Source organism: Scyliorhinus canicula, chromosome 20, assembly GCF_902713615.1.
Source record: "Scyliorhinus canicula chromosome 20, sScyCan1.1, whole genome shotgun sequence".
NCBI classification, from domain to species: domain Eukaryota; kingdom Metazoa; phylum Chordata; class Chondrichthyes; order Carcharhiniformes; family Scyliorhinidae; genus Scyliorhinus; species Scyliorhinus canicula.
This window is the reverse complement of record NC_052165.1, coordinates 32914597-32937599: the sequence shown is the minus strand read 5'-3', so window position 1 is coordinate 32937599 and position 23003 is coordinate 32914597. Positions and strand designations below refer to the sequence as shown.

The 23003-nt window shown below is 45.7% G+C and overlaps 1 long non-coding RNA gene across 5 annotated transcripts in view; it reads right to left on the bottom strand.

Annotated features, from left to right (window-relative positions):
- The window catches only part of LOC119954699, a 248415-nt gene that overhangs the window by 198429 nt on the left and 26983 nt on the right, over positions 1 to 23003 (bottom strand). For all 5 annotated transcript variants that reach the window (XR_005458293.1, XR_005458294.1, XR_005458296.1 and 2 more), the window contains exon 2: positions 12871 to 12988. This is a non-coding gene — a long non-coding RNA (uncharacterized LOC119954699). The remainder of the gene's footprint in view (positions 1 to 12870; positions 12989 to 23003) is intronic.

Sequence of the window (23003 nt, the reverse complement as noted above, 5' to 3'; positions counted from 1 at the left end):
CAAGGCCCGCCCAAAAGCACGCGAAGCCCCTTTGGGGTATAACGGTAGCACGGTAGCATGGTGGTTAGCATAAATGCTTCACAGCTCCAGGGTCCCAGGTTCGATTCCTGGCTGGGTCACTGTCTGTGCGGAGTCTGCACGTCCTCCCCGTGTGTGCGTGGGTTTCCTCCGGGTGCACCGGTTTCCTCCCACAGTCCAAAGATGTGCGGGTTAGGTGGATTGGCCATGCTAAATTGCCCGTAGTGTCCTAAAAAGTAAGGTTAGGGTGGGGGGGGGGGGGGGGTGTTGGGTTACGGGTATAGGGTGGATACGTGGGTTTGAGTAGGGTGATCATGGCTCGGCACAACATCGAGGGCCGAAGGGCCTGTTCTGTGCTGTACTGTTCTATAAGAAGAAGCCCCCAAGAGAGAATCGTTCTTCTTGGCCTTGGCTCTCAGCAGCGAGAGACCTGCCTAGCAGCTGCACCAGACAAGTAAGTCCAAAGTCAACGCACGCTACGAGATAGACGCTCCTAGCTACTATTCCTTACCAGCTCAACCCCAGCAGCCTCAGAACCGGACAACGGCCATTGTTCCTCTGACTGAGTGGGCACCCAAAGCTAAGTATAGGCTTTTAGTGGTAGTGATAGTTTAGTTAGTAGAGTTTGTGCATGAGTATAATTGACTGTGTGTTAACAAATGAGTATTGGTTTTGAACTTACTAACTGGAGTATCGAGTCTTTGATCAGTATTCGGTTTTGAACCTTGAGCAAACATAATTAGAATCAAGGACGGCGACCATATTAACCGCCATAAACAGAGCCAATTAAGGAGAGAGCATAACGAGCAACATTTACTGGCGACTCCGCCGGAACTCGACTTAGAAATGGCCTCACCACTCCGAGAGAACCCAAATTTGAATTAGATATCCAATTAGAAACAGAAAAACCACAAGTGTTTGGACAATACTGATCAAGCCTCCAGAATTCGGAAGTGTGTTAATGCATCCATACTAACAGGGATATAAGGTAAACCTGAGAGATTTTGTTGCGTAAAACTGTCAGGAGTTTCCTAGGCCGGAAATTAGCGTAAGCCGTTCCGGTGTCTACAGCACCGCTTTATTACCCCCGTTCCAAATTTAGTAGAGAACCCAGAGATAGACAAAAGATGGCAATGAAGGTAATGGAACGCCTTATGAACTCCCAGGAATTCGAAGTTGCAGCGACCAGTAGAGTAGGTCAGTGTCCCGTTTGGGAAGAAGAGATTAGGAAATATCTCAAAGGGAAAGGTTGGCCCCTTTGGAGTGAATTCTGCGTTAATGACGAAACAGGTCCCGGGAGTATAGGACATACTGGTGTACATTGGACACATTGGTGGGAGAACCTGACAGAGATCCACAAGAAGAGCTTAGGAAAAGCTCGCAAGCCGATGGCAATCGTGTCCTGCTTGGCACAATTGCGGGGCACAGAGGAGGTCGTTAGGACGCTCCGTAGAGAGATAGAGGAGAGAGATAGAACCAGTGAGGTAGACGTGAGTGAGATTGAGAAGGAGAATAGAGATTTGAGAGAGAAGCTAGCAGCAAAGGACAGAGAGGTGGATGATGCCAAGAGGGCACACCAGTCTTGTCTCGCGCAGTTAAGTAGCTTCCAGATGCAGTACGATAAGGCCCATCAGGACACACAACGTGCGGCCTTGGTAAGACAGGAAACCGAGCAGCAGGTAGAAACATTGCAGAAACAGAGCAATGATTGAAAGCAGCCCTACGAGCACTCCATGCTTCCACAACGGAACAAAGGCAGAGCTCCGTAGACCACGCAAAATGCCGGAAGCAAATTGCAGAATTGCAATCCCTGCTTTCAGTTCAAAATGGATTTCAGAGCATATTCGGACCCCAAATAGATCAGGAAAATGGCCCGATTGGCAGGAATTAAATGAAACGCTCCATAGATACGTATATGGAGCATGTACGCAGGAGAAACCCCAGAAAAGGAGAGCACCCCAACCCCCCACTGAACAGGCAGAACATACCCCCATGAACCCGGCAACCACACACCGCAGGGCCGCAGCAGAAGTAGAAGCAGATTTCCTCTACACAACCCCCTTAACCGTGACCCAATTACGGGATGCGTGTGGAAAAATTACACCGTTCCTCCCCACTTCAGACCCCCACCATTTTTTCGCGAAGGTTAAACAGCAGGCCACCATGTACGCCCTGGATGAGAGAGCAGGTAAAGCTCACAGTTTTAAGCCTCTGTAGCCACCTAAGATGGACACTGGGCTACCAAAATGGAGAACTGCTAAGGCTGCAGGGAGAAAACAGTCTTAGCCAGGACAAGCAGTTTGCAGAAGGCTAATTAGCATTCTGCACGTATCGAAACCAGTTTATGGCCAGGTGCAGGATCTCAGCTTAAGGTGTAAATGGCAACAACGATTTGCATAGTAATGAGGTGATCCAGATCTAGGCCCACACAATAGCAACATTTGAGTTTGAATGGATACTTTGAGTGGACGCCCAGACGAAACGGCACCAGAAGTATCCATCACAAAGCACCATAGAGACCGCCCCACCCATCGAGAAGAGACCCTCAGATTGGGGGGGATTTGTAAGATATCGATTGGGAAATGACCCAATCGATACATGGCAGGTAAAGGCCCGCCCCGAAGAGGCACGGACTTTGGGGGACCTATAAAGGTAGACCCCGCACATGGTTCTGTCTGTTGTTGCTCCGGCTTGCTGTTGACTCCGGCCCAGATCTGCTGTTGTTGCTCCGGCTTGCTGTTGACTCCGGCCCAGATCTGCTGTTGTTGCTCCGGCTTGCTGTTGACTCCGGCCCAGATCTGCTGTTTTTGCTCCGGCTCCGCTTCTGACTCCGACTCCAGCCTCCAGACCCTGTCTTTCATCACCGGCCGTTGAGCACCAGCCATCGTTCAGTAAGTGCCAAAACGACGCTCGCTACGTGACCCCGGCATTGCTTATACTCTAGCCGACTACTAGAGAACAGAAGGTGCAGTCCAGAAAGGAACAAAGGCCTTGTCCCCTAACCTTGCTGGTTCCTACTTCCTACTTAGATAAGTATTTAGTCGTTTAATAGTAGAAATAGTAGCGATGTGCTACTGAGCCTTTATAAGGCTCTGGTTAGGCCCCATTTGGAGTACTGTGTCCAGTTTTGGGCCCCACATCTCAGGAAGGACATACTGGCACTGGAGCGTGTCCAGCGGAGATTCACACGGATGATCCCTGGAATGGCGGGTCTAGCATATGAGGAACGGCTGGCGTTCCTGGGATTGTATTCATTGGAGTTCAGAAGGTTAAGGGGAGATCTAATAGAAACTTACAAGATAATACATGGCTTAGAAAGGATGGACGCAAAGAAACTGTTTCCGTTAGGCGAGGAGTCGAGGACCCGTGGGCACAGCCTTAGAATTAGAGGGGGTAAATTCAAAACAGAAATGCGGAGACATTTCTTCAGCCAGAGAGTGGTGGGCCTGTGGAATTCATTGCCGCAGAGTGCAGTGGAGGCCGGGACGCTAAATGGCTTCAAGGCAGAGATAGATAAATTCTTGATGTCGCGAGGAATTAAGGGCTATGGGGAGAATGCTGGGAGGTGGAGTTGAAATGCCCATCAGCCATGATTGAATGGCGGAGTGGACTCGATGGGCCGAATGGCCTTACTTCCACTCCTATGTCTTATGGTCTTAAATAAGTATTAGTCTTTAGCGTATGCATGCGTATTTATTATATTGGTTATAATAAATATTAATCGTTTGAACTTACTAATCGGTGTACAGTTTTATTACTTTGAACCTGACCTTGATATACTTGTGAGGTGTCTAAATACGGCACCTGGCGACTCCGAGCTGAAATTACATACACAGAGCTGTAGTAGTGTTAAGCACACGGCCTTTAAACGGAGGCGTGTTAATACACTCCAATAAACGCATAATACACTCAAGTAAAACGTGCAACACCTCGACCCTTCAGTCATGGCAGCCCTTCCCAACCCACAGAATGTAGGAGGAGGCACACTCCAAGAGATGCACACAGCGATCCTTGATGCGATCGGCTACAACAGAGGCGACCCGGTAGAAGGCCTAAACAAATGTAGGCAAAAGACAGAGCACTCCACAGCGTTTGCTGGATGCTTGTGGATTCACTTTACTGTAGTTTTTGGAGAATTAGCCTGCGCCCATTTGTCCGCAGATAACATGGCCAAATGGACTTGAATCCTGGTCTCTCATGCAACAGAGGCAGGACAGGACAGAGAGCTTGTGCAAATTATGACCCTTCAGACGATTTTTCTGGTCCAGTATGTAGACGACCTGCTACTACAGACAGACACAATGGCAGAGCACATTTCGCTTCTCGCAGAACTCCTAGGACTCCTGAAAGACATTGTTTGTAAGGTAAATCCCAAAAAGGCCCAGATTTTGGAAGAAAAAAAGTGATATACTTGGGTACAGTAATCACGCATGGTAAACGCGAGATCGAGCAAAAGAGAATTGACTCAATCGTCAAACTGCCCCTTCTCCAACAATGTCTCAGCCCTCCGGTCATTTCTAGGACTGGTTGGCTGCTACCGAAACCACATCGACGGTTTCGCCATGAAAGCAGCGCCCCTATCTGAACTTCTGAAGAAACAGGCACCTTGGGAATGGCTTCCACAGCTAACGGATGCCGTGGATGCCTTAAAAAGAGCACTCAGCACAGCCTCCGCATTACAGGTCCCAGATCCACTTTCCCCGTACGCTATCGAAGTAGCAAGCACCGACCGAACCCTTTCGGCCGTGCTCCTCCAGGAACGCCATGACCAATTACGACCCGTCGCATACGCATCACGCATTTTAGACCCTGTCGAGCAAGGATTTTCTGCCTGTGAAAGGCACCTGCTCGCAGTTTTTTGGGCAGTACAATACTTTGCATACATAACAGGACTCAACCCCATCACCAACCTCACTGAACACACCCCAACACAGCTATTGTTAGACGGCCGACTTAAAGATGGCACAGTAAGCCAAATCCGCGCAGCCCGTTGGACCCTTCTTTTACAGGGACGGGACATTACAGTTAAACGAACAAAGACCCACACTTTCCTTGCCGATAATTTACAGTACCCAGGCACCCCTCACGAGTGTGAGATCATCACCACAAAACACAACACAGGCCCATTTATTCCGAAGATACGCCCCAAGAAAATAGATTCTACACTCCAGAGACTCCAGCCCACAGGCATGTGCGCACCCCTGAAAATTTATGCGGATGGCTCCTCCACAGTTTTGAATGGAAAAAGAATAACAGGTTGCGGAATTTATGTAGAGGATGCGCAGGGACGTGCCCTAGAAGGGATTTCCCTAAAATTGCCAGGACACTTAGGCTCGCTGGCAGCAGAACTGGCAGCGATCGCAGACATTGTAGACCACCCCGACACGTTCCCGGCCCCAGCAGACATCTATTCGGACAGCTTGTATGTCTGTAATAGTCTCACGAAATTTCTACCCCGTGGGAAACAAGAGGATTTGTTTCCGCAGACGGAAAACCCCTACCCTTAGCCCCATTACTCCGCCATATTTTAGAGCAGGCAAAAGACAAACAATATGGAATTATTAAAGTTCGCAGTCATCACCGTTCTTTCCCCCCCCCCCCGGTAACGTTAAAGCAGACGCCCTAGCGAAGGCAGGTTCCAGGCATGGTTATTTTTGGAACTCCCCCGAAAGCACCCCAGTACACGCAGTTCAGGTCCCACAGACCAACATACAGGATTTAGCTCAGGCTCAGAAGGAAGATAAGAAACTCAGGGAAGTTTTAAAGGGAACCTTCCCAGCCCCTTATGACAAGTTTAAGAATTCAATAACCACACACGACGGTGTGATTCTGAAGGACAGCATTTATGTAGTACCAAAGCAGGACAGGAACCAGATCATTTGTCAGTTCCATCACAGTCATGGACACCAAGGAATTGAGCCCACTTTAGCCCACCTCAGACCGCTCTGCTGGTGGCCTAATTTAAAAGCCGATGTTACCCACTACATAGAGAATTGCTTGATCTGTGCCCAGAACAATCCGGACAGATATGCAAAAAAGGTTCAACTTAGTCATACCCGCCCCGTTAATAGCCCCTGGAATAATCTCCAGATAGATTTCATAGGACCCCTACCCCCTTGCAGAAATGGATACAAGTATGTGTTGGTGGTCATCGACACCTTCACAAAATGGGTGGAAGCTTTTCCATCGCGAACAAATACGGCAAGGACAACCGCAAAAATCCTAACCCACCACATCTTTATTAGATGCGGATTCTCCCGCAGTATAGAGTCTGATCAAGGCTCCCATTTTACAGGATGAGTTATGAAAATCATCCTCACAATTTTCGGAGTAACTCAAAAGTTTCATATTGCATACCCCTCCCAGTCAAGTGGTATTGTAGAGAGGATGAACAGAACATTAAAAGCCACCCTCAGAAAAATGGTACAGCAAAACAACAGCACCTGGCATTCAGTTCTCCCATTTGCGTTAATGTTTTTAAGGAACACGGTATCCACGTCCACAGGATACACCCCCCACACTCTCATGACCGGACGCCCCATGAAAGGGACAGAGTATTTATTAGGATTAGATTTGGCCAGCCCCGCAGTCACAGCCCTCACACACGAAAACGCTGTACAGCAGCTAGTAGAGAACGTTAAGGCAGCCCAGTTCGCAGCATCTGTGATACTGGGAACACGGAAGAAACAGAGCAAGGCTTGTTTCGATAAGACAGTATACGCCACTGAATTTGCAGTAGGGCAGCATGTGATGCTTTTCCTATACAACCCAAGTTCATTTCTTTCCCCCAAATTCTCAGGACCGTATTCCATTTCGGACAAAGTAAGCCCCTCGGTTCACAAGATCACATATCCCAATGGCAAGTCTGCGTGGTTTCACATAAACCAGCTCAAGGCTTATGGCTCGCAGAATAACCACACACACCAAATCCTGCTCGCAGCAGCAGACGAGCCCGCCCCGCCCACAGATGACACATTCCTACCCTCCCCCAGCCAGTCCAGCCCGTCCAGCCCGTCCTTAGACACGACTTCAACTCCACCCCCAGAGACACGACTCCGCCTCTCCCCGCCCCCAACCAGCAGCGACAGGGATTGCAACAGCATTGACGACAGCCACAGCACACCACGTTATGACTATTCCCCTGTACCAGGCCCCACTCCCAGCGATTACGAGAATGATTCTAGTGACCCCTTCAAAATCACATACATAAAAGCCCCAGACCCAGACCCACCGCCCGACGATTACGGATTGAACCCCAGCAGTTCCAAACTTGACACACGATTCTGGCACCGAGACAATTCATTCAGGCTTATCCGGAACGATGAGATGGACCCCAATTCGCCCCACACAGCTTTGGCAAAGTTACTCCAGTCGAGAGAATGGCAGCCGGGAGAAGATGATGACATTGAGTCTGACTCCCACCAAACAAATCCCTTTGCGACTCTGTTCACTGCCGAAAACTGAGGTGTCCAGATGATGGTAAAAAGGAACCGATAGAGAGATACAGTGTCCTTTCTGATGGAACCTGCACCATGTTTGTTTGTTTGTGTTACTGTTAAGTATTGAGCGTTTAGAATTTGCACGTTTTCACGGCCCCACGCCACCACTCCTTTAACGCCCCCTGGCAGTTAATGGAACAAGTTTGTCCACGGAAAAACAACTAGTTTGTCAGCAGAAACCTCTGAGAACTTGAAAGTTTACCCAGACACATTTACGTAACTGCTCTTCTGATTCGAGAGAGAAGAGGCATTACTGCAACCCCCACGACGACCACATTCGTACCCGTTCTTGCCGGTTGCTCAGGCAGTGGAGAAACGGCACTAATCCCCGCCCTGCCTGAGGACCCCCCCCCCTCTGGTCAGCTACGCTCGGGCAGAGCACATACGGCACTGATCACTGTCCCACCCGAGGAATCCATCCATTTCTTACCCGCTGCGGCCCATACTCACCTCATTTTGGCTCTTTTAGTTCAAAAATTTTTGGTTCGTTTTACGGCGACCCTTGGGTTGCTCTCCACATGCTACTTACAGCCTCAAACATTGGGATGGTAAATCGCACAGGTTGCGAGACGGCTTGCACTGTGTCAGTATTTTTCTACAACGTCTTGTTCAGCAATTCGGTGTTTTTTTTAAATGAGGGAGTCACAGATGGTGACCAATTATGCAGGGTTATTGGCAATAAAGGACAGACAGACAAACACACGAGAACGTAAGCAAAATAATGATAGATATTAAAGAAGAGAAGAGAAGAAAGATGAAGATGACCTCCATCTTTGTCACATGGATCTTAGCGGGATCCCTTCGGTTGCGCGCGCGCTAACCCCCTCACCCCTACCCCACAGGCCATCAATTATTCCTTCCTCTGCAGTACATAGAGCCCAGCGACAGATAACAGTACTCTGACCTGGTGTGATAAGTTTATCACTTGGTATTCACTTTCATATGTTGTAGAAGCACTCTTACCACTGGCAATACTTTGCAGTGTCATGCAGACTATCAGAATGAGAAAATGGAGAAGGAGAGCCTACCGCTCTCACACCCCGGTATACAGGTTTAGATCCCCTATTTTCGGATTTCACCAGACCCCCGAACCCCTTGACATGGATTAAAGTGCATCCGTTTCTTTGTGTGTGTTTTGTTTGTCTCAATAAAGTAGTGTGATCTCTGTGTTTGACTGCCAAGCCAGAGAAATTTGTGTGCTGCTACTTTGTACAGTTTAAGATGTTAGAATATTTTTGGATTGTTTAAGTGAGAATAGGTTATTGAGAATAGTTAGAGGTTCCAGTTTAAAAAAAAATCTTTTGTAATGCATGCCTTAATGCCATAGTGCCTCGTAGAGTTTTTTTGATGATGTATGTTTTAAAAATGATTTAGGTAAATTTGTGTTGCATAGTATAGGACAGTGTAGAGCCTAGTCATGGGTGCCCTGCTTGGTCAGAGAACGAAGATGACGCGGTAATGTGATCCTTCATGCTTCACGTTGAGGATCACAAGGAGGGAGTGTAGCCACCTGGGGTGACCACATCCCGATTACAAAATGGGCACTTGGAGAAAATGAAGGAAAAAATTGGACAATGCTGAGAAAGCAAGCAGGTGCAAGGTTTGTCTGTGGATTGAAGTTTGCAGCTCCCAGACAAGGTCGACACTGCAAAGCCATTAGCATACTAATGAGCTATCTCCGGGGACAAAAGAGAAACATTTAAGCAAACGATACCAAAGCAGACACCCCGGTGCCAGAGGAGACTAAAACAAAGCAGGCCAATGGCCACCTAGGGCCCACCCAGCAATCAGGGCAGCCACCCCTTTATTGGAGGAAATCAATACCAATGATTAGGATATGGTCCAATTAATTGGGGCCAAGTTCAAGGCCCGCCCAAAAGCACGCAAACCCCCTTTGGGGTATAAGAAGAAGCCCCCAAGAGAGAATCGTTCTTCTTGGCCTTGGCTCTCAGCAGCGAGACCTGCCTAGCAGCTGCACCAGACAAATAAGTCCAAAGTCAACGCACGCTACGAGATAGACGCTCCTAGCTACTATTCTATACAAGTTCGATGCCAGCAGCCTCAGAACCGGACAACAGCCATTGATCCTCTGACTGAGTGGGCACCCGAAGCTAAGTGTAGGCTTTTAGTAGTAGTGATAGTTTAGTTAGTAGAGTTTGTGCATTAGTATAATTGACTGTGTGTAAATAAATGAGTATTGACTTTGAACTTGCTAACTGGTGTATCGAGTCTTTGATCAGTATTCAGTTTTGAACCTTGTGGCGGTATCGAAGATACCTGGCGACTCTTGAGCAAACATATTTAGAATTAAGGATGGCGACCATATTAACCACCATAAACAGAGCCAATTAAGAAGCGAGCATAACGAGCAACAAGTGGCAGCTTGTGTTATTCCAAATTACATAACACAACAAATTCCACCCATTGTCTCTATAAATACTAAACGGTATTGATACCAATGCCCAGCAGTAGAAAAAGAATAGTTTTTAGAAAGTGAGACGATATACAGATAGAGAGCATTTAGTATCTGAACATGCAAGGTTGTGTAACAAGTCTGAAACCCATGTGACTAATACAAGATCCAGGTAGCAAAAATCAAGTTTGAAAAATACATGGCGATATTAGGTCCAACTTAAACTGTGTGGCACATATAAACATCTACATCCTCAATGTTCAACATAGTTACCAATGACTATCATTCTGATTATTATGCCATAATTTAAGTACCACTCGTACTCCTCCTTTGTGATTTACCATTTGGTGCTTGCACTTCTAAATTTGATGGAACTTGTCGGCACATTTTTGGTTTTAACAGTTACTGATTTATTAAATTATCAAAGACTTATTTTTTAAACTGCAAATTTTCTGGCTCAATTTCAGTAGCATTGTTGAACATCTCCCCTCTCTCCCCCCCCCCCCCCCCCCCCCATTCCCAACACTGCCTCCCTAACACCAATTTAGGAATTGACACATTTATTTTCTCATATAAATATAGGTGAAAGGTTACAATGAAAACAGCCCATCTGTCACCAACACTAATTTTTGTTGTCTGGCAGAGAATCAGAACCTCATTGCAACCCCCAACATGAGTGAAAGGATCTTTAATATCAGGTGCATAAAAGCCAAGCGAGAAATTAGTTTTCCATCCCAGCAATCACTGGCCTACCCATTTTCTGTAAATAGTCTCTCAGTCTAGTGCAGATGGAGAAATTGCACCTGGGGACCAAAGCAATCAATGCAGCAGAATTTAAGCAGCTGTGTGCAATTTAAACACAAGTGAGTAGGATAGAGTTGGGCTGTAACATGCTTTGTGCAAGATGTAAAACTATATTGACTGAGATTTTTTAAAATAGGAATAAACTGCATTCTACCAAACTAGCTTAATTGGTCAAGCTGCACTTTTATGCAGCTGCGGTAATAATGGTAGCCAGTGAAATTTTCAGAAGGGGCTATAAAAACACTCTGATTTATTACCATGGGTTTAATAGCTGTAGACTGATTTATTTTGCCACAGTTGAGACACTGGTGCTATCTGAAGAGCAAGCAGTCTGGAAGACCCAGATGTAAGCATAATCAGTCAATAGTTATTCTGTGACTTTCTGCTTGAATTCCATTTGCATTTGTGAAATATTTTATCTCTTTAATCCGCCAAAATGAAACAGCTTGCCTGCAGTGCAAAGTCCGAAGAGTAAGCCATAAAACTTAAAAATATAATTACGGTACATAAATTCATGAAAGAAACATATATACTGTACAAATTTTGTAACGATTATTGAAGGATTGTAAAATCATTGGTGTGGAATTCTCCCAACATACCTGCAGCGGACAGTGTTGGTGTTGGGCACGCGGGCAGGCGTGGAGAATCTGGTGATGTAAAAAAGTCGTAAACCCACCGGTGTAAAATCATGTTGCAGTTCTCCCAATGGCAGGTTAATGGCAGGTCGCTCTTCCCGTTGGCAGGTGGCACAAACTCTATTTGTGTTCATTTGCATCTCATAAATGCTCATTAAAACAGCTGCCTGCTGGTATCTGTCAGGCCTTTCAATCTTGCCTCACGCCAGTGGGAAATTGCATCAGCATCAAACCCGAGCTAATAGGTGGCATGCCAAGGCGGTCCTCAGTTCACAAGAGACTTCGGGTTGAGAGCAACAGCTTTCTGCCATAGTTTTGCACTGCTCCTGATGTGCTGCACATCATTTTGCCAGGGCATCTCCATGGACAGCACTATGCTGTTGGAGCCATGGCCTTTCCTGCGGATCAGTACTGTGCCTAGGACTTGGGAGTACATGGGTCTCCTTAGCCCCTGGTGTCATGCATCAGTGTCTATCTGGACAGGGCTGTGCTGAGGGTCTCATGCAGCCAATGCAACAAAAATCCAAAGTTCAACTGGCGTTGGAGTACAAGTTGAGGCCAGGAGGTGGGGGGGGTGGGGGGGGGGGGGTAACCTAACAAAAAGACAAGGGGAACAATGTGGTTGGAGGGCTGTGCAAGAAGATAGGGAGGAAGGGTGAGGGCTCACAAAATCATGCAGAGCAACAAGGAGGTGGATGAAGAGGACAACCAAGACTGAATGAAAAGCTCACAAACATGGGGGGTTAAAGAGGTATTACCTTGTTTACTGGAAAGGGATGCACAAAGTCTCCAGGTGCAGTGGAAAGAGGTCCAAATAGGGCATGGGCACCTCACAGGTGATGTGTTGGGGGGGAAAAGGTGGTTGAATCTAGGAACAGACTTCGAGGCTGCTAGCCTTTTTCCTCTTAGTTGCTTACATCCTGCATGGTCTGCTGAAGACAGGTGGGCTGGAGAGAGTGATATGAGTGTGCTGGACTCGTATTTTAATATGACGCTATGACCTTTGAGTTCACCAGCTGAAGTTAGGTGGACGAATCAGCTGCTGAGAGGAATGTGCTTGTGCATAATTAATGAGGTTTCCAGCACAAAATCTGGTGTGGGGTCCCATTATTTTGGTCAGTAGGTCGTGACGCTGCCACCACACTTAGTCCCAAAACGGGAGAATTCCACCCATTAATTTGAAAATGGAATCCTCTATTATATATTTTTTATCAATACAAAGTAATTTTTGCTTCAAGATCTGCTGCATAATTATCAAGAAAGATGCTGACTCAATGACACTTTGCATTTGTCAAGCAACATGAGATCATCTCAGAGAGGCAACCTCAGTGCATATTGGGTGTATTGAAAATGCAACCAATGCAACACAACATTCAAAGACCTTGAGTAATTATTTGAGCCTTCTGGGAGGTTTGAAACTTTCTATTTGTTAGAGAAGAGGTAAGAATTCTCTTTTTTAATGCAAAAATATAACTTGACATTTGAAATGTAATGTACAGACCTCTATAGCTGGATTCTTGCTTAGATGGAGGGTTTCACTTCTCCAGATAATGCCGTAGTCTAATTGAGATGTTTGTCTCCACATCACTTTTAATAGATAGCCAAAATCAAAACAGTATCTGAATTTAAAGAAAGCTTTTTAGTAGGTGGAACTTTGAAATTGATTAATTGAAGGTTCAATATTAAATCATAACAAATAGTATCAGTTTCTTTGGATACTGAATAACTGAAATTGAATTCTCAAATCCACACGTTTGTCTGGTCCACCATATATTGAAACAACAGCAATTTATATTTATATAGTTCCTTTAATGTAATAATATATCCCAAGGCACTTCTAGAGAGCATTATGTTACACCACCTTGGGCAAATAGAACATACAGTGCAGAAGGAGGCCATTCGGCCCATTGAGTCTGCACCGACCCACTTAAGCCCTCACTTCCACCCTATCCCCGTAACCCAATAACCCCTCCTACCTTTTTGGTCACCAAGGGCAGTTTATCATGGCCAATCCACCTAATCTCCACGTCTTTGAACTGTGGGAGGAAACCGGAGCACCCAGAGGAAACCCATGCAGACACGGTGAGAACGTGCAGACTCTGCACAGACAGTGACCTAGCGAGGAATCAAACCTGGAACCCTGGCGCTGTGAAGCAACAATGCTATCCACTTGTGCCACCTTGCTGCCCATGGTAAATGCACAGTAAATTCCATCCCACATTCACTGGACTCTGGGGCTGTTCTAACATTTTGGAAAGCAGCAAATGTGATGCCACTGTTTACAAAAGGAGGTAGACAAAAGGCAGGTTTGCACTGGAGTGCTGAATTTGGGTGCATTAGAGCTACAGTGAGAGTTTGATGACTAAGGAATATTAAGGGTTCATTTTTATCTAAAGTCTAGTCTTAAGTTAATTTACTAAATAAAAGAAAAAGTAGCTGTTTGGGTTAGAAGAAGGTAAGTTTTAAACCACCTTCAGGAGGGAAGGCTTCAGATATGTGGATCATTGGGATACCTTTTGGGGAAGGTGGGACCTGTACATGAAGGGCTCATTGCACCTAAACTGGAGTGGCACCAATATCCAGGGTGGGAGGTTTGCTAGAAATCTTCGGGAGTGTTTAAACTAGTTTAGCAGGGGGATGGGAACCAGAGCTATGGATCAGAGGATAGGGTAGCTGTTGAACAGGCAGAAATAGTACGCAGCGAGTCTGTGAGGAAGGATAGACAGTTGATAGAGCAAAGTTGCACTCAGTGGAATGGGTTAAACTGTGTCTGTTTCAATATAAGGAGTGTCAGAAATAAGAGATGAACTTAGAGAATGGATCAGAATTTGGAACTACGATTTTGTGGCCATTACGGAGAAATGGATTTCACAGGGACAGGAATGGTTGTTAGATGTCCCGGGGTTTAGATGTTTTAAGACGAATAGGGAGGGAGGGAAAGAGGAGGGGGAGTGGCACTGTTAATTGGAGAGTGCATCACAGCTGCAGAAAAGGAGGTAGTCGAGGAGGGTTTTTCCACTGAGTCAGTATGGGTGGAAGTCAGAAACAAGAAAGGAGCAGTCACTTTATTGGGAGTTTTATATAGACCTGCCAATAGCAGCAGAGAGATGGAGGAACAGATTGGGTGGCAAATGTTGGAAAGGTGCAGAAGTAACAGAGTTGTTGTCATGGATGACTTCAACTTCCCTGATATCTTACTGCTATGAGACAGGAGCTGAGGAGTACAAAGTGGGAACAATTATTCTTGGGGAAATGCACAACGGTAATATGGGGGTTGTTTAAGGAGCACTTGCTGCGAGTGCTAGATAGTTTTGTCCCACTGAGATGAGGAAGGAATGGTAAGGTGAAGGAGCATTGGATGACAAAAGAAGTGGAGCTTCTAGTGAAGAGGAAGGAGGAAGTTTACGTAAGGTTGAGGAAGCAAGGATCTGGCACGGCTCTAGACGGTTACAAGGCAGTTCTAACCACGTTTTGCCTGTCGGGAACGGCCAGTGGCGGATGTGGAGTCAGTCCGCGGCTGCCCTGGTGGGCGGGCCCTTAACGGGCTGCCTCACGGACGGCCAAGCTAGTGATTGGGGGCCGCCGTGATCTCGGAGGGTGGGGGCCTATGTTTTCGGGGCTGCTCTGCGGTGCAAGTCCGCCATGCTGCACAAGGCAGCATGAAGGCTGCCGCCGCGCGGACTCCCGACCGGAAGTGCGGAGCCCGTATCGACAGCCAGAGCTGCGAGGAGTACTCCGGGGCCCTGCTAGCCCCCTTCAGGTAGGAGAACCATTCTGGACTTTCTTCAGGAAAATCCAGAGTGAAACACTCATGTTTTGATGCTGGAGTGGGGACATAGCCCCATGATTGGGGAATCCCGCTCAGGATTTATGATTATTTAGAAAAACATAGTTTGATTAAAGGTAGTCAGCATGGCTTTGTGAGGGGGAGGTCATGCCTCACAAGCCTCATTGAATTCTTTAAGGATGTGGTGAGACACATTGATGAAGGTCGGGCAGTGGATGTGGTGTATATGGATTTCAGTAAGGCATTCGTTAAGGTTCCTCATGGTAGGCTCATTCAGAAAGTTAGGGGGCATGGGATACAGAGAAATTTGACTGTCTGGATACAGAATTGGCTGTCTGAAAGAAGACAGCGAGTGGTAGTGGATGGAAAGTATTCTGCCTGGAGGTCAGTAACCAGTGGTGTCCCCGCAGGGATCTGTTCTGGGACCTCTGCTCTTTGTGGTTTTTATACATGACTTGAAGAAGTGGAAGGGTGGGTTAGTAAGTTTGCTGATGACTCGATGGTTGGTGGAGTTGTAGATAGTGTCGAAGGCTGTTGTAGGTTACAACAGGACATTGACAGGATGCAGAGCTGGGCTGAGAAGTAGGCAGATGGAGTTCAACCTAGATAAATGTGAAGTGATTAATTTTGGAAAGTCGAAATGAGTGCCGAATATAGGGTTAAAGGCAGGATTCTTGGCAGTGTGGAGGAACTGAAGGATCTTGGGGTCCATGTACATAGATCTCTCAAAGTTGCCACCTAGGTTGATAGGGTTGTAAAGGCGTATGCTGGCTTTCATTAACAGGAGATTGAGTTTAAGAGCAGCAAGGTTTTGCTGCAGCTTTATAAAACCCTGATTAGACCATATTTGGAACACTGTGTCCAGTTCTGGCCACCTCATTATAGGAAGGATTTGGATGTTTTGGAGAGGGTGCAGAGGACATTTACCAGAATGCTGCCTGGACTGGAGGGCTCGTCTTATGAAGGAAGGATGAGGGAGCTAAGGCTTTTCTCACTGGAGCAAAGAAGGAAGAGAGGTGACTTGATAGAGGTGTACAAGGTGATGAGAGGCATGGATAGAGTGGATAGCCAGAGACTTTTCCCCAGGGCGGAAATGACTGTCACAAGGGAACATAATTTTAAGGTGATTGGAGGAAGGTATAGGGGAGAGTCAGAGGTAGATTCTTTACACAGAGTGGTGGGTGCATGGAATGCACTGCCAGCGGAGGTGGTGGAGTCAGAGTCATTAGGGCCATTTAAGTGACTCTTGGACAGGCACATGGACAGCTGTAAATTGAAGGGGTGTAGGTTAGGTTGATCTTACGGACTTAATATTGAGTTCAACAACTTCAGATTGTGAACTCTCTCCACCACCTTTACCCCATTTTTATTTCTATCAATTTATTTTCATTTTCATTTCTTCCATTGATCTGTTTCTCCCTCATATTTTTTTCCCTCCCCTCCCCCCACTCCACTTGGGTCAACCTGTTCCTATTTGCCCTTTAAACACTGCTCACCTTTGTTCTGCCACTCACACATACTAATTTCTTTATGTGCCACTATCAGTATCCTTCTTAGCCTTAATCACCCCATTTACATTTGTTTTATCTTCTGTCCTCAACATCTCCACCTATCACTGGCCCGCTATCTAGCTCTACCACCCCTCCCCCCCACTACAGTATAAATCTGACCTCATTTCCTGTTCTCTCGAGCTTTGACAAAGAGTCATCCAGACTCAAAATGTTATCTCCCTTTTCTCGCCACAAGTTTACCAGGATGTTGCCCAGTATGGAGGGCATTAGCTATGATGAGAGATTGGATAAACTTGTTTTTTTTCTCACTGGAACGACGGAAGTTGAGGGGAGACCTGACAGAACTCTACAAAATTATGAGGGGCATGGACAGAGTGGATAGTCAGAAGCTTTTTCCCAGGGTGGAGAAAGTCAATTACTAGGGGACATAGGTTTAAGGTGCGAGCAGCAAAGTTTAGAGGAGATGTGTGAGAGAAGTTTTTTTACACATAGGGTAGTGGGTGCCTGGAACTCGCTGCCGGAGGAGGTGGTGGAAGCAGGTATGATAGTGACGTTTAGGGGGCATCTTGACAAATACATGAATAGGATGGGAATAGATGGAAACAGACTCCTAATTTGTAGAAGGTTTTACGTTAGACATAGAACATACAGTGCAGAAGGAGGCCATTCGGCCCATCATGTCTGCACCGACCCACTTAAGCCCTCACTTCCACCCTATCCCCATCACCAAATAACTCCTTCTAATCTTTTTGGACACTAAGGGCAATTTAGCATGGCCAATCCACCTAACCTTTGGACTGTGGGAGGAAACCGGAGCACTTGGAGGAAACCCACGCAGACACGGGGAGAACGTGCAAACTCCGCACAGACAGTGACCCAGCGGGGAAACGAACCTGGCACCCTGCCACTGTGAAGCCACAGTGCGAGCCACTTGCCCTACCGTGCTGCCCACGACAGGCAACATGGTTGGCGCAGGCCTGGAGGGCTGAAGGGCCTGTTCTGTACTTCTCTTTGTTAAAAATGGACTATTATTTAAATGGTAAAAATTTGCAGCATGCTGCTCTGCAGACAGATGAGGGTGTCCTTGTGCGTGAATCACAAAATGTTGGTTTGCAGGTGCAGCAGGTAATTAAGAAGGCAAATGGAATTCATTGCTAGAGGGGTGGAGTTTAAAAACAAGATTATGTTGCAGCTGTATAGGTGGTAAGGCCACACCTGGAGTATTGTGTACAGTTTTGGTCTCCTTACTTGAGAAAGAATGTACTGGCACTGGAGGGGGAGCAGAGGAGATTCAGTGGGTTCAATCTGGATTTGAGATGATTGGCTTATGAGGAGAGATTGAGTAGACTGGGACCATACTCATTGAAATTTAGAAGAATGAGGGGGGATCTATAGAAACATATAAAATTATGAAGGGAATAGATAAGATAGTGGTTGTTTCCACTGGCGGGTAAAACTAGAACTGGGGGTATTCAATTGTTGTGGTCCACGTTGGGACAAACAACATAGGCAAGACTAGGAAAGAGGATGTTTTGGGGGGTTATCAAGAACTAGGACTAAAGTTAAAGGACTGGTTCTCAGCAATCTCTGGATTACTGCCTGAGCCATGTGCAAATTGGCATAAGGATGAGAAAATTATGTAAGTAAACACGTGGCTAAAAGAGTGGTGCTGGAAAGAGGGGTTCCATTTCATGGGACACTGGCATCAGTATTGAAACAGGGATGATCTGTACCATTGGGACAGTCTCCACCTGAACCGATCTGGGACCAGTGTTCTTGTGGAAAGAATAAATATGGTTGTGATAAGGACTTTAAACTTGCAAATGGGGGGTGGAAAGGAAGGGTGAAACTACAAGAAGTATAGTTGTTAATGGGAACCAAAGCAGCAGGTCAACATGCAAGAAGGTAGAGGTTAATAGTGTCAGGTGGATGTACCTTTACAAAATGGGTGTTTATCAAATTGCTGCAGTGATGTCAGTGTGTGGGTGGAGCTGGGCTGTCTGTCTGTCTTTTTACTTTCATTTTGAGCTGAAAGCTGCTTTGCGGCTCTGTTTTTGGTTTTGTTTTCAGAGTTGGAGCTGTATTCAAAGAAAGCAGATGTGTAAAATGATCTTTCTCTCTACAAGCTAAAGAATGTCTTCAGCTCATTCATGATTTCAAAGTAATACCCATTTCTGCAGAGAATTTAAACCTGCTGTCTTTGTAAAAAAGGGTTTAACTTATGGATGTTGCTGGGAAAGGTATTAAGGGTTACCTATAGAGTATTGTATCTGTGGCGTTACGTGTATTGGTAGTTGATAAGATGTTTACTGTGTGTTTATAAAATGTTAACTGGGTTCATAGAATAAACATTGTTTTGTTTTAAAAATACTTAAGGTCTCTGTTGCATAATACCTGGAGAGTGGACCCTTGTGCTCCCCATAACCAAAATCTATTAAAAGTCGTAGGTCAGGTGAACTCCATGATATACTTTGGAGTTTTCTAATCGCTGGCCCATAACAATAGGATTAACCAGCAGGGCCAGACTAATGACTATGGAGGGGAAAGGAAACATAATAATCAAAACGTAAGGTGACTGTGGGAGTGAAAGTTGGGGATCAGGCTGAATGTTGTCAAAGATTAATAAAGGGGGTCAATTTGAGTAAAAAGCATAGTGCACAAGGAATTTCTGCAAGGGAAAGATAAATCAGTAGGACATGTCTAAAAACCTTGTAGCTAAATGCATGCAGTATTCACAAGAACATAAGAACTAGGAGCAGGAGTAGGCCGTATGGCCCCTCGTGCCTGTCCGCCATTCAATGAGATCATGGCTGATCTTTTGTGGACTCAACTCCACCTTCCGGCCCGAACACCATAACCCTTAATCCCTTTATTCTTCAAAAAACTATCTTTATCTTAAAAATGTTTAATGAAGGAGCCTCAACTGCTTCACTGGGCAAGGAATTCCATAGATTCACAACCCTTTGGGTGAAGAAGTTCCTCCAAAACTCAGTCCTAAATCTACTTCCCCTTATTTTGAGGCTATACCCCCTAGTTCTGCTTTCACCCGCCAGTGGAAACAACCTGCCCGCATCTATCCTATTTATTCCCTTCATAATTTTACATGTTTCTATAAGATCCCCCCTCATCCTTCTAAATTTTAACGGTACAGTCCCAGTCTACTCAACCTCTCCTCGTAATCCAACCCCTTCAGCTCTGGGATTAACCTAGTGAATCTCCTCTGCACACCCTCCAGCGCCAGTACATCCTTTCACAGGTGAGGAGACCAAAACTGAACACAATACTCCAGGTGAGGCCTCACTAACACCTTATACGATTTCAGCATAACCTCCCTAGTCTTAAACTCCATCCCTCTAGCAATGAAGGACAAAATTCCATTCGCTTTCTTAATCACCTGTAAACCAACTTTTTGCGACTCATGCACGTGCACTCGGGTCTTTCTGCACAGCAGGATGTTTTAATATTTTATCATTTAAATAATAATCCCTTTTGCTGTTATTCCTACCAAAATGGATAACCTCACATTTGTCAACATTGTATTCCATCTGCCAGACCCTAGCCCATTCACTTAACCTATCCAAATCCCTCTGCAGACTTCCGGTATCCTCTGCACTTTTTGCTTTACCACTCATCTTAGTGTCATCTGCAAACTTGGACACATTGCCCTTGGTCCCCAACTCCAAATCATCTATGTAAATTGTGAACAATTGTGGGCCCCAACATTGATCCCTGAGGGACACTACTAGCTACTGATTGCCAACCAGAGGAACACCCATTAATCCCCACTCTTTGCTTTCTATTAATTAACCAATCCTCTATCCATGCTACTACTTTACCCTTAATGCCATGCATCTTTATCTTATGCAGCAACCTTTGTGTGGCACCTTGTCAAAGGCTTTCTGGAAATCCAGATGCAGCACATCCATTGGCTCCCCGTTATCTACCGCTCTGATAATGTCCTCAAAAAATTCCACTAAATTAGTTAGGCATGACCTGCCCTTTATGAACCCATGCTGCGTCTGCCCAATGGGACAATTTGCATCCAGATACCTCGCTATTTCTTCTTTGATGATAGATTCCAGCATCTTCCCTACTACCAAAGTTAAGCTAACTGGCCTATAATTTCCCGCTTTCTGCCCACCTCCATTTTTAAACAGTGGTGTCACGTTTGCTAATATCCAATCCACCTGGACCACCCCAGAGTCTAGTGAATTATGGTAAATTATCACTAGTGCATTTGCAATTTCCATTTCCTCAAGTTCCTCAGCCATTTCCTCATCTCCCATTATGAAATCTCCCTTCTCATCCTCTAAAGGACCAATATTTACCTTAGCCACTCTTTTTCGTTTTATATATTTGTCGAAACATTTACTATCTGTTTTTATATTCTGAGCAAGTTTACTCTCATAATCTATGTTACTCTTCTTTATAGCTTTTTTAGTAGCTTTCTGTTGCCCCCTAAAGGTTTCCCAGTCCTCTAGTCTCCCACTAATCTTTGCCACTTTGTATGCTTTTTCCTTCAATTTAATACTCTCCCTTATTTCCTTAGATATCCACGGTAGATTTTCCATCTTCCTACCGTCCTTCCCTTTTGTTGGTATAAATCTTTGCTGAGCACTGTGAAAAATCACTTGGAAGGTTCTCCACTGTTCCACCATAAAGTCTTTGCTCCCAGTCTACCTTAGCTAGCTCTTCTCTCATCCCAATGTAATCTCCTTTGTTTTTTTTAAATAAATTTAGATTACCCAATTATTTTTTCCAATTAAGGGGCAATTTAGCGTGGCCAATCCACCTACTCTGCACATTTTTGGGTTGTGGGGGCGAAACCCACGCAGACACGGGGAGAATGTGCAAACTCCACACGGACAGTGACCCAGAGCCGGGATCGAACCTGGGACCTCAGCGTCGTGAGGCGGTTGTGCTAACCACTAGGCCACCGTGCTGCCCCGTAATCTCCTTTGTTTAAGCACAAAACACTAGTGTTTGATTTTACCTTCTCACCCTCCATCTGTATTTTAAATTCCACTATATTGTGATCGCTCCTTCCAAGAGGATCCCTAACTATGAGATCATGAATCAATCCTGTCTCATTACACAGGACCAGATCTAGGACCGCTTGTTCCCTTGTAGGTTCCGTTACATACTGTTCTCGGAACCTATCGCGAATACATTCTATAAACTCCTCCTCAAGGCTGCCTTGACCGACCTGGTTAAACCAATCGACATGTAGATTAAAATCCCCCATGATAACTGCTGTACTATTTCTACATGCATCAGTTATTTCTTTGTTTATTGCCTGCCCCACCATAATGTTATTATTTGGTGGTCGATAGACTACTCCTATCAATTACGTTTTCACCTTACTATTCCTGATTTCCACCCAAATGGATTCAACCTTATCCTCCATAGCACCGATGTCATCCCTTACTATTGCCCGGATGTCATCATTAAATAACAGAGCTATACCACCTCCCTTACCATCCACTGTCCTTCCGAATAGTTTGATACCCTCGGATATTTAACTCCCAGTCGTGACCATCCTTTAACCATGTTTCAGTAATGGCCACTAAATCATAGTCATTCATGATGATTTGCGCCATCAACTCCTTTACCTTATTCCGAATACTATGAGCATTCAGGTAAAGTACACTTATGTTGGCTTTTATACGTCTGTTTTGAATCGTAACACCTTGATCAGTAACCTCTCTCAAGTTAAATTTCCTCTGAACTTTTCTCCTAATTTTCCTTGTCGTTGAACCCATATCTTATTGTGACAACCTGCCGCGTCGCTTACCATTAATATTTTTACTTCCTGTTTTAATCCTTTTAGTATTACTGGGCATAATCACTGAGCTTCCCGCAGTCATTGTACCTTGTACTGTCGCCCTTTCTGATTTTTGACTATGGCTCCTCTGCCTTACACATTCCCCCTTACTGCCTTTTGTTTCTGTCCCTGTTTTACTCCCTTCCGACTTCCTCCATTGGTTCCCATCCCCCTGCCACATTAGTTTAAACCCTCCCCAACAGCTCTAGCAGACACCCCCCTAGGGTATCGGTTCCAGCCTTGCCCAGATGCAGACCGTCCAGTTTGTACTGGTCCCACCTCCCCCAGAACCGGTACCACTGCCCCAGGAATTTGAATCCCTCCTTCTTGTACCATCTCTCGAGCCACACATTCATCCCATCTATCCTGACATTCCTACTCGGACTAGCTCGTGACACAGGTAGCAATCCTGAGATTACTACCTTTGAGGTCCTACTTTTGAGTTTAACTCCTAACTCCCTGAATTCAGCTTGTGGGACATCATCCCATTTTTTACCTATATCATTGGTGCC